The sequence below is a fragment of the Magnolia sinica genome, chromosome 7, assembly GCF_029962835.1.
Source record: "Magnolia sinica isolate HGM2019 chromosome 7, MsV1, whole genome shotgun sequence".
NCBI classification, from domain to species: domain Eukaryota; kingdom Viridiplantae; phylum Streptophyta; class Magnoliopsida; order Magnoliales; family Magnoliaceae; genus Magnolia; species Magnolia sinica.
The window spans coordinates 12,937,114-12,949,804 of NC_080579.1; positions in this window are offsets into that span (position 1 = coordinate 12,937,114).

A 12,691-nucleotide genomic window follows, 5' to 3' on the forward strand; every position below is an offset into this window, starting at 1 on the left:
TCACACCTGCCACATCTGATACATGCCATTCACACGTAGGAAATACACTTTTACACGTGACACATCTAATCCACCGTCACAAATATGGCTGACGTGTTTGGTTGCATCAAAGATGAAGAAATTTCTTGATATTATTTTATTTTATTTTTATTTTTTTTTGGCGATGGATACCAAGAGCTCAGTGTTGAAACAAGGTATCATGAAATGTCATGATATTTAGTTCAACCAAACGCACCCTTGTGATATTATCATATTAATATTATAAGAATATCTCAAGAAAAACTTAAAAAATCTGAGAAAAATTCCCATGCCTTTAAACTAATGGAAATGAGATTTGACCAATGCATAGGTGGGTCCCTTAGTCCCATTGAAATGACATTTTCTCTTGTTTTTCTGTGTCTCTGAAGTCTTAATAATCATTGATGGGTCCCACAAGTGGGATTTGTGACCGTATATGCGTGGCCCACCAGCTAGTGTTGTCAATGGGTACCCGAGGGACCCGAACCATGTCATGGACCCGTTGAACTCAGTTCAGGTCGTCTTGATTCTAGTTTTAATAGTAAAATTATACATATTTTATATGAGGTGGACCTCATGAGATTGAGTTTTGTGGGGCCCACTGCGATCTATGTTGGACATCCACACCGTGCATTTGCTAGCTCTCCTCTAGGTTATGGGATATCCCAAAAATCAAAACTCATCCATATCTAGAACCAAAGTAGGCCACACCATCTGAAATTGTGCGAAATCATGGCCAAAACATCTAAAAGCGTTTGGTGGGGCACACCTGAGTTTTGGATACGGTTGAAACTTGGTGTGACCCTTCATCCCAGTGGGACACACACAATGGATGGGCTGGATGTGTGAATCACATCTCAGTGGGCCCTATAAATGATCATAAATATTTCAATGGGTGGGTATCCACTCTCAACTGTTTTCTAGGATACCTAAATCATGAATTGTCTTGAATTTTCGGCTTGTGGACCACCATGGAAGGGTGCATCTTATTCATGGGGTGGATGTCCAACATATATCATGGTGTAGCCCAAAAAGATCAACCACCTGACAGTACTTTTTCCCACACACTTTTGTCACATGTGTGTAAGATCTAATCCATTTATCAGATGGGCCCAACCATTTAATGTCTCATATTTATTCCTCACTGTCTCAATCCAAAAGCCCAATTGACTCGGCAAAACCCAGACCCAATTAGCCCGAGTATAGGTACTTTCTGACCTGATCCGGACCTGGCCCATTAACGGCCGGACCACCAAGGCTCAGAGTAGGCCAGATTGTCCGTACAAGTTGACCCACCAAAGTCAGTTCAGGTCGAGTCCAGTTGGGTCCAGGTCCGTTGTTGTCACTTTTAATAATCTCTCTTTTTATAAATATATGGAGAAATTCTCACCCGCACACTTTTTTAAGCAAGCACCCATGCACACATGTAATGGACAAAAAATCTAAACAGTCCATATGATGCAACATACCATGAAATCAATCATCTGGTCCAATTTTCAGCTTGATCCAAAATGAAAGTTCCCTCTTTTGATCTGCCTCTTCTTTTTTTTTTTTTTTCCTCACTTAAAAAGATAAGCCGGGGTGTGTGTGTGTGTGTGTGTGTGTGTGTGTGTGTGTGTATAGAGCGAAATGATACTATCAGGTCGACCTCATGGGAGCTTCTTATGAGGTGGAGCTGTGTGGGCCCCACTGTGAAGTGTGTCAAAAATCAACACCATGCATTTGATGGGTCACCTTTAGGTCATGGTATTCCCCAAAATCAGTCGTATATGGAATTCAGGTTGGTATAGGGGCTGATACTTCGTCTGACCTCTCATCCAAGTGGGACACACACAGAGGATGGGTTGGATCTGTGAACCATATCTCGGTGGGCCTAATAAATGATTATGAATGTTTTAATTGAAGGATAACCCCTTTAGATTGTTATATGTGGTGTGGCCCACCCAAGTCATGGATTTTTAAACTCGTGGCCCACCATGGAATGGTGCATCTGACTAATGGGGTAGATGTTTGACACACATCACAGTGGGGCCCACACAGCTCAACCTCATGGGAAGTTCCCATGAGGTCGACCTCGTAGTACCATTTCTGGCGCCCTCGCATACACATATATAGAGAGAGAGAGGGGTATGCTCACCTACGAGTTTTTATCTCTGGCATTGCCTCTTTTCTCTTTTTTCTAACTCTCCCAAAGATGTGGCGGAAGCCTTTTCATGAAGTTCTTGCGTTGAGATGTTAAGTGGGTCCCACTAAAATGTTAATGATAAATTCATGCAGCCTATACATTTTTTAAAATAATTTTATGGCATGAACCTACAATTGAGGTAGATCAAAATCTCAAGCGGGCAACACAATGTTGATTGAACTCTCACCATTTTATCAAAGTTTTAGATTAAGCTGATATTTGTTTTTTGCCATCATCCAGGTCCGTATGACCTAATCTACATTTTGGTTGTCAAATAAACATCATGGTGGGCCCTAAAGAAAATTTAACATTGAGAATCATTATCACCGCTGCTTCTTGTGGTGTGGTCCACTTGAGATTTGGATCTGCCTCAGTTTTGGGATAATGCCCTGAAATGATAAGAAAAAATGGATGGATGGTGTGGATAAAACCCATACATCACGTGACCACTCAAAACTCCTGCCCATTCATAGCTAGAGACGGGCAGCGGTTGCACGCGATCCACGCAGATGTGACTGGATACTGAACTTACGTCATCAAGTTCTGTGGGATCCATCATGATTTATGTGTTACATCCACACTATCCATCCATTTGGAGAGATTATTTTTAAAGCAAAGAATAAGTCAAATCCAAAGTTGTAGTGAACCCTATCACATAAAACAATGGGGAGAGTGACGCCCATGGATGGAAACTTCCTAAGGTTCACCATTATGTTTATTTGAGATCCAAATTGCTCATAAGTTAATCGTAGATATGAAAGAAGGGAAAACATAAATATCATCTTGATCGAAAACTTTGGTGGCCCTTAGAAGATTTTAACTGTGGGCGTCACTCCCCCCACTGTTTTCTATGGTGGGTCTACTAAAGCTTTGTATGTAGCTGATTCTTTGGGTCATGACCTAAACTGATCTCTCCAAATGGATAGATGGTGTGGATACAAAACATGCACTATGGTGGGGGCTATAGAACCTGGTGACGTCTCTTCAGTAGTGAGTATGGCTACTCAACCTATCCATGGCTAGCCCTTTGCAGGAAGTTCCTGCGCTGGAAACCTAGGAGGGGCCACCGTCATGTTTGTGGGAAATCCAATTTGTCCATCCATTTTGTGAGATCATTTTAGCTCATGGATTGGCCCAATTTTTAGTCCCATGATGCTCCATGGAAGGGGGAATCTGATTGATGGGATGGATGTCCATCATACATCATGGTGGGGCCCACAGTGTGACCTCATGGGAAGTTCCATTAGGTCAACCTCATAGTACCTGTTTATACACCATGTAAGTCTTTATATATATATATATATATATATATATATATATATATATATATATAAATTTTAACACACGCACTCACACCCTCACACTTACACACCACAATTGTTTTTTTATACCACTGAGTACTCAATCCAGTACCACATGACCAAGCTATTGAGAGTCTACCACCATCATGTAAGTCTCAAAGTGACACTTCACTGTTAGCCACCCCCTCTAGGAAATCGGTACCAAGACCACAGTGTTGAAACAAGGTATTTTTCACTCAGTGTACCACTTGAGCTATAGATCTGGGTGCCATATGCACCCTTAATTTATACGTGGAATTATAATTGTATATGTGTGCAAGTAATCGACATCAATTGTGAACCTGATCTATTAATTACAATTCCATGGTCTACAAAACATAGGCTTCGCTTAATGCAGTGTTTGTCCAGAGAAAGAATTTGATCCCAAATATGGGGAGTGGATGGTTAAAATACTATAATATTTCCAAACATGCAATTATCATACAATAATAGTGTTAATTCCATCTAATGCAAATTCATACCATTTAATCCCACAAACCAAACAACATCTTAAGATCACACCAAGCCTAGCTAGACAAGAACCCAATTAGCTCATATATGAGTGCATACTTTCTGACTTGGTCCAAACTGGACCCATAAACAAGAAGACCACGGGCATGTTTGGGAGATTTGAAACCTGTGGGATTTAAAATCGCCTTATTGTGCTTGGCACCCTAGACTAGGAATCAACTTTAAACCAAGAGTAGCTATGCATGGTATATTTACATGGGTTTGAATTTAGTTATTAAATCAACTTTAATGTCTCTAATTAGTAACATATGTAATGTTTGACACGGTAGTAGTAATAAGCCTGTTGAAATATATGTTTTGCCTGAAAATGATGAAATTACAAGTCTAGAATGAGTCACAAGCACGGGATCATGTCTGAGTGACTAATCAATGATTTTTAACTATTAATTTACATAGACAATGTTTGGACGGTACTGGTCATTATTTTAAAGTAATTATAGTAATGCAATTGATAATCTAATTGTTTCGGGATATCATTAGTGAGTTCATGTGCCCATTAGAATACTAGTCCAGTGACACACATGTAACACATGCAACTTTTAAAAGAATTTTAAATATAATCCAAGCCCTTACCATGATTTCAAACCTCCTGTTTGAGAGGATTTAAAATCCCCTCAAATCCAAGCTTTTATCAGTTACTTTATATTGCCAAATAATATGGCAATTTGAAATCCCTTCAATTCCTCTCAAACAGGAGGTTTGAAATTGTTGATGCAATTATCTGGTTCGTCCTCCTGAACCCTTGTATGCCTGCACAGAAAGAAAACAAAGGAGACCCTGGCTCGAGCAAGGGACCCTCCGATGCCAAAGTCAGGCCTGGACTCGGGGTCTCAAAGTATTGGAAGGTTTTTAGGAGGAATTTGTTTTGTACCTCTCAAGGTGACAAGGGTCCTTCTTTTATAGCTGCTGGGGTCCTCCTGATATTGAGCGCGGGATCTTCTCGGGTCCTCCTGATATCGAGCGCGGGATCTTCTCCTGGTATCACGGAGATAGGATCGTGCCCATCTTGAGCCATCATCCGATCTCGTGAGCTTCGGGGTCGGAGATCTTATCCCAAGATATCCGGGATGAGATCTGACCTAGCGACGGTCGGTCTTGCAAGGCGGTCCGCCCGACACATCCCCGGAACGCTGATAAGTCGTTCGAACCGACTCAACCATTGCCTCGGTTTAGCGAATCATGCCTCGGATTTGACGCATCCTTCGGCGACCCGAAGTATCAAGTCCGAGTCCCGAGGCATTAAGTCCGAGTCTTCGGACTTGTATTTTTGCCCCAACAGTGGGCATCTAATAGAGTGTTTCATATGACACTGAGGAGTAGCGAGTTTGGAGTCGGTTCGTAACTCAGTCCGAGATGAGTCGTGATCATTAAATGCATTCCATGAGGCCTTTGATGGGGGACGGTTCAGCTTCTGACATCGCATGCGCCGTCAGCCGTCAAATCACACATCCCGCCAATGAGGATTGGACACGTAGCGAAGGTATTATTGTTGCCAGTTGACGTGCGCCACGTGTCGAGCGAGGGAATCGATGCAGGCGTCGAATCATTTCCTCATTAATTGTCTCCGCCGTATGGCGACCTTATATAACGTCAGGGGCCCCGCACTTTAAACTTTTACTGCTCTTGCCATTCCCGCTCCGTATTTTCTTTAGGGTTTACATAGCCTTTCGTCTCCTTCCTTTTCTTTCTCTTTACCGTCGGTGCCTCTTTCCGCCATCTCCGTTTTCCTTTCTCCCTCCGGTGAGTTTCTCCTTCCTCTTTATTTGGTAATAATGGCGGATAGGAGTTCTCAAAGTCCCCAGGGGGGAGCTTCCGGAGACGAAGGCGAAGCGCAACGTTTTTGGAACGTTGCGGAATCGCCTTCCTTACTGACGGAGATAGCAGTGGACGCCAACGCTGCTTGTCTACCGGAGAGAGTCACCGAAGCTCCGGCGGAGCGTCCAGCTTCCGTCGTTCCTTCTCGGGGCGGGTCGTCTCTATTAACCCGCCCGGGAAGGCCTAACTTGCCAAGGGATATGGAGGAGGATGAGGAGGAAGAAGATGAAATTTTAATCGCCGAAGGAACCCCTGATCTTGCTCCTGTTGGTGAGTCGACGCAGGCCGAATCTGAAGAAGAAGGATCGGGGGAAGATTTAAGCGGTCCGGTTCCTTCGGTCTTGACTGAGGCGGACTTGGACAGAATCCGAGTCGGGTACCATATTCCCGAGTCGGTCATCACCTATCTTCCCCGTCCGAATGATTTACCGGATCACCCTCCTGCCGGGGCAGTCGCGATTTACCAAGTGTCGATGCAATGCGGCTTGCGTCTGCCCCTTCAGACCATAGTCCGGGGAGTTTTGTCTCGCATAAAGATTGCCCCGAGGCAGATAGTCCCGAATGGGTGGAGGAACTTACTCGGATGTGCAGTGTTGTGGGCTGAGATGGAACAGCCACCACTTACAGTCGACGAATTTCTCCACCTGTATCAGGTGCGGGTAAATCCGAACTACCCCGGCTTCTACGTCTTCGCTGCTTGGCGAGGCGGAGGCGGTTCCCTGATAACCGACCCTCCCACTTCCAACAAACACTGGAGAGAGCGTTGGTTTTGGGCATGTGGTCGCTGGGAGACGGATGAGTCCGAGTCCTACGAGGCTCGTGTCCCTCGGGCGTTCCAAAGAGCAGGTGACTTGGGTCTTCTCTCCCTCTCGCCCCCTTTTTTTTTTTTGTAATATTCTTCTGACGAGCTTGTGTTTGGCAGATATTCCAAAGAAGCGGCCGAAGCTCGGTACTACTGCCTCGGCTCGGATCAAAGAGTTGAGGTCGTTGGATCCGAGAGACAGGTCTTGGAAGGTGCTTCTACAGACGCCTTCATCTTGCAGGTCTAGACTCGTAAGTCACAGGTAATTGAAAACGTATCTTCTGAGTATTCCGAATTTCCCCCGACTTACTTCGTCATAACTTATCCTCTTTTTTTTTTTTTTTTTTTTTACAGATCTGCCCGAAGCTCGTCCCAACCTCAGGATTGTCCCTGAACCGGAGATGACTGGAGCTCGTCCTGCCCTCAGGCCAGTTACGAGGTTGAAGGCTCCTCCGCGGTCGGTTCTTCTTTCGGAGCCTCGGCCGCCGAAAAGGCAAAGGGTGCTGCGGAAGGAGAAAGAGCCAGCGAGCTCCTTCCGTCGTCGTGATTCCCGACCCGGACGAAAGGGCGGAAGAGACGGCGATTGCTGCTTCGGAGCCTCAGGCGGCACCTGACTCGGCACGCGTTGAGACGGCTGTGCCGAGTCGGGAAGAAGAGACCGAGGCCGCGTCCTCCAGGGGGGAGGGAGAGACGAGGACCGCGTCCTCCCGAGGGGAGGAGACGAACCAGGAGGGGCCGTCAATCCTGGAGCAAGTGGTGTCGGGGATGGTTCCTTAGGCCCTGGCCCGCGGGTGCGAAAGAGAGTTCGTGAAACTCTACAACGCCCCGTCGTCGCAGACCGTTAGCCACGCTGCCCGGATGCTTTTTGAACTCGCACAAGGAGCTATCCTCAACTCATCGGCTGCAGGCTCTTCTGTCTGAGGCCGAAGGTCGACGCGGGGAGGCCGAGATCCGGGTCGGCGTCCTGACAGGCGAGGCGTCCCTTGCCCGGAAAGCTGCTGAAGACGCGAGGGCAGAGGCGGCTTCCTCCAGAAGAGCCCTGGACGAAGCGAAGGCAGAGGTCGCCCAGGCACTGGCTCGACTCTCCAAAGCTGAAGAGGAGAATCAGCGAGTTCTAGCAGTCCATGCTTCGTGCGCGGATGATTTAGCTCGGGCTAAGCTTGAGGCGGCGGAGCACATTCAGCAGGCCGTCGAGAAGACTCGGGAGGCCGAGAAGGCTAGGGACCAAGCCGTCCAAGCATTCCTCGAGTCGGCGGAGTTCGAGGATGAAAGGGACCGCTTGTTCCAAAGCGGATATCTGGAATGCGTCAAGGACATAAAGAAATCCTTCCCTGACCTTGACCTTTCAGAAATCGAGGGTGGAGCAGCCTCGGGATCCGAGAACCCGGACGCCACTGCTGAAGATACTGCTGGGGATGAGGCCGGTGCATGAGGACAGTTACCGGGGCCCTTGGACATGTATTTTTTGCTTTGATGTATTCACTTGCTTTGTACTTACATATGTTTTGAGGAATGAAAGAGAAATGCCTATTTTTACTTATTTGACTTGGCTTTATCCTTTCTTTAATCGTTGAATATAGAACTAGGGATAGTAGACTTTGAGGTGTTCAGCGTTCCAAGGGTGAGGCAACGGCTGTCCGTTTAGGCCTTCCAGCTGATACGTTCCCGGTCTAATAGTGCCCGAGACGATGTAGGGTCCTTCCCAATTGGGTCCCAGTGTACCCGACCCAAATTCCTTGGTGTTAGAAAACACTTTCCGAAGAACCATATCTCCCATTCGAAATCTTCTAATCCTAACTCGGGTATTGTAGAACCGAGCCACTTGTCGCTGCCGCGCCTCCGTGCGCAGCCGTGCCACTTCCCTTTGTTCGTCCAGAAGGTCGAGTCCGAGTGCTAGGAGTTCTTCGTTTGCTTCTGCATTGAATGTGGTGATTCGAGCCCAAGGTAATCCGATTTCAACGGGAGTGACGGCTTCCGAGCCATAAGCTAGTGAAAACGGAGTCTCCCCCGTGGCTGTTCGAGCAGTGGTTCGGTAGGCCCAAAGAATTTTCGGGAGCTCTTCGGCCCATTCTCCTTTGGCCCGGCCAAGCTTGGTCCGAAGATGTTGCTTGATAATCTTATTAACCGCTTCAACTTGTCCGTTGGTTTGAGGATGATGAGGCGAAGAGTAAACGTTTCTGATTCCGAGGTTGTCGCACATCCCGCGAAAGCTTCTGTTATCAAATTGCCTTCCATTGTCTGTAACGATGGTACGGGGCACCCACTGCGCGAAAGGCCAAGGACCAGTCATCGGCGTTAATGCTTCGGGTGCTTGCCTCGGAATTGCCGCGAACCGTTGGCATCTGTCGCATTTTTGAACGAGCTCGCGGGCGTCGTGTTGGATAGTGGGCCAGTAGTATCCCTGTCGTAGGACCTTGTAGGCGAGGGATCGCCCTCCAGAGTGGTTTCCGCAGATTCCTTCATGAATTTCCCGTAACACATAGTTTGCCTCGGTGGGTTTGAGGCACCGCAGCAACGGGGCGTAGTAACCTTTCTTGTAGAGGGTTCCGTTGAATATGGTATAACGGGAGGCTCGAATCTTAATTCGTCGAGCCTCGACGATCCTCGGGCAACTTTCCTTCGTCAAGGTATTGGCGGATTGGATCAATCCAGGAAGGTTCCGAGTCGATTGTATTGACGGCCTCGCTAATTGGTTCATCTATGCTGGGCTTGTCAACGTATTCGACAGGGACGGACCTGGGTATCTCATCTTCATCGGCCGAGGCGAGCTTTGCTAACAAATCGGCTTTGCTGTTTTTCGTACGAGGGATCCGAGTGACGCGACAGAGTTGAAATCCGTTGATGAGTTCCTTTGCTTTCTGCATGTATGCCCTTAACTGGTCTTTTCGTGTCTGGTATACACCGATAATCTGGTTAACAACCAACTGAGAGTCGCTGAAAACACTTAGGTGAGTGACCTCCATGCTAGCGGCGAGTCGGAGGCCGAGTAACAACGCTTCATATTCCGCCGTATTGTTCGTCGCTTGGAATCCAAGTCGTAAGGCATACTGTATATAAGTATGATCGGGGGTTTCCAGCACAACCCCAGCCCCACTGGCCTTCGAGTTGGAAGAACCGTCAACATACAGATTCCACGGAATAGGGCAAGGGGGAGCGGTTGAGGTCGGAGCTGCACCGTCCTTCGGTGTATCATTTGTTGAAAGTTCGGCTGAAGACGTTCCCTCGGCGATAAAATCAGCTACGGCTTGCCCTTTGATTGCTGCCTTTGGTCGGTATTGAATATCAAACTCACTCAGCTCGATAGCCCATTTGGTGAGTCGGCCGGAAGCTTCTGGTTTCTGCAGTACCTGGCGAAGCGGAAGGTTGGTCATTACAATGATGGTGTGGGCATGGAAGTACGGCCTAAGTCGCCGAGAGGAAGTTATTAAAGCCAAGGCCACTTTTTCCAAGCTTGGGTATCTCGTTTCTGCTGGAACGCTTTGCTGACGTAGTAAACCGGTAGTTGCTTTCCTTCGGATTCTCGTATCAAAGCCGAGCTAACCGCTGCCTCGGATACAGCTAGATAGAGGAGCAACGACTCCCCCGGTTCAGGTTTTGATAAGAGAGGTGCAGAACCGAGATATAATTTTAATTGCTGGAATGCTGCTTCACACTCTTCCGTCCAACCCATCGCTTGTCTTCCTTTCAATTGTTTGAAGAAAGGGAGACACTTATCCGTTGCTCTGGACAGGAACCGATTGAGTGCTGCGACTCGTCCGGCCAATCTTTGGACGTCCTTAATGGTTCTGGGGGATTCCATATCAATCAGAGCCTTTATCTTCTCAGGGTTTGCCTCTATTCCTCGCTGGCTGACCAAGAAACCGAGGAATTTACCGGAGCCTACTCCAAAAGCACATTTACTTGGATTCAGCTTCATCCGGAACTTCCGTAGGATTAGAAACATTTCTTCCAAATTATTCACATGATCTGCCGCGTGTATGCTTTTGACGAGCATGTCGTCGATGTATACTTCCATAGTCCGGCCTATAAGCCGAGCAAAGATTTTGTTAACTAACCTTTGATAAGTTGCGCCGGCATTCTTCAGACCAAATGGCATCACTCGGTAACAATAAAGGCCTTTGTCGGTGACAAAGGTAGTTTTTGATTTATCTGTTTGGCGCATTACAATTTGATTATACCCTGAATATGCATCCATGAAGCTAAGGAGCTCATGTCCGGCTGTACTATCTACTAACTGGTCTATCCTCGGAAGCGGAAAGCTATCCTTGGGGCATGCTTTATTTAAGTCGGTATAGTCGATACAGACTCGCCACTTCCCGTTGGATTTCTTTACAAGCACGACATTCGCGACCCACTCTGGATAGTGTATTTCTTCTATGAAATTAGCCTGGAGGAGTTTGTTGACTTCTTCTTCGATGATAGCGTATCGTTCAGGGCCGAGCGGTCGCCGCTTCTGTCGGATCGGTCGATACGACGGATCGACGTTGAGTCGGTGAGCCACCACAGAGGGGGCGATCCCAGGCATATCTTCATGACTCCAGGCAAATATGTCGGTGTACCTACGGAGCAGGGCTATAAGCTTTTCTTTCAAAGGAGACTGCAGAGACGAGCCAATTCGTACCGTCTTGGATCTATCTGTCTCGACCAAGGGGACCGAGACAAGATCTTCGACCGGCTGTCCTCGTTCATAATTCTCGCCCCGAGGGTCCAATGATTCGATCGTTAATATGTTGGTCGGACTTTTGTCGGCGGCTCCTTTTACAGCCATCATGTAGCATCGCCTCGCATCTTGCTGGTCTCCTTTGACAATACCGACTCCCGACTCGGTCGGGAATTTCATGGAAAGATGGTAAGTGGACACCACGGCCTGGAGGAGACTCAACATGAAGGTCGGCCGAGTATTGCGTTGTATACCGATGGTTGATCGACGACCAGGAAGTCTACCATCACCGTCGTCTGACATGGGGTACTGCCAGCAGTGAGTGGTAACGAGACAATCCCTTCAGGCAGCACCTGTCCTCCGGAAAAATCGATCAACGGGGTCCGAACTGGGCGCAGTGTGGATCGTTCGATCCCCATTTTGTCGAACGCCTGGGTAAATAACACGTCTGCAGATGACCCCGTATCGACGAGTATACGAAACACCTTTCGGTTAGCGATGGTCAGGGTGACAATCAATGCGTCATCGTGGGGGTGATAGATGCCTCGGGCATCTTCTTCTGTGAACGAGATGCGATATCTTTCTCTTTTCTTCTCCTTTGATGGCCGATCTATAATCATGAGCTCGGACTGAGGCTGACTAAGTTTTCGCGCATGATTCCTTCGCGCGTTGTTTGAGTCGCCCCCACATTGTGGACCGCCGATAATCGTCCGGATTTCTTCCATAGGATGACTCTCGGTCGGGCGCGCCTCAGATGCCCCAGCTTTGACCATATGTTCTCTGAGTCGGCCGTCTTTTATGAGTCTTTCGATCTCTTCTTTTAAGTGACGGCAATCACTTGTGTTATGCCCGTGATCGCGATGATAATGGCAATTTATCCTTATCCCGCCGATTAGGATTACTCCTGAGCTTCGGGCCAGTTAACAAAGCCTTCGCTTTTTTATTTCCATCAATACCTCTTCCCGAGTCTTATTCAGGGAGTATATGTGGAAAATTTTCGATCCGGCCGTTTTCGACCTTCGCTCGTCACGCGCTTGATCCTCTTTGCGTTTCCTTCCCCCCGCCGAGTCGGCTTCTTTTGGCCGACTCTTTGGCCGAGGTTTTAGTTTCACGCAGATTCGCGCTTCCTCGGCGTTGGCATATTTATCGGACCGTGCCATAAACGCCGGAGTATCGGGCGGAGTTTTGTCTAGAGATGCCAGGAATGGCTTATCCCTAACTCCTTGCATGAGTGCATTGAGGGCCGTTTCTTCTGAATGTTTTCGAACTTGAAGGGATTCGAAATTAAAACGCTTGATGTAATCTTTCAATAGCTCTCCTGCTTCTGAACTACGCTATTC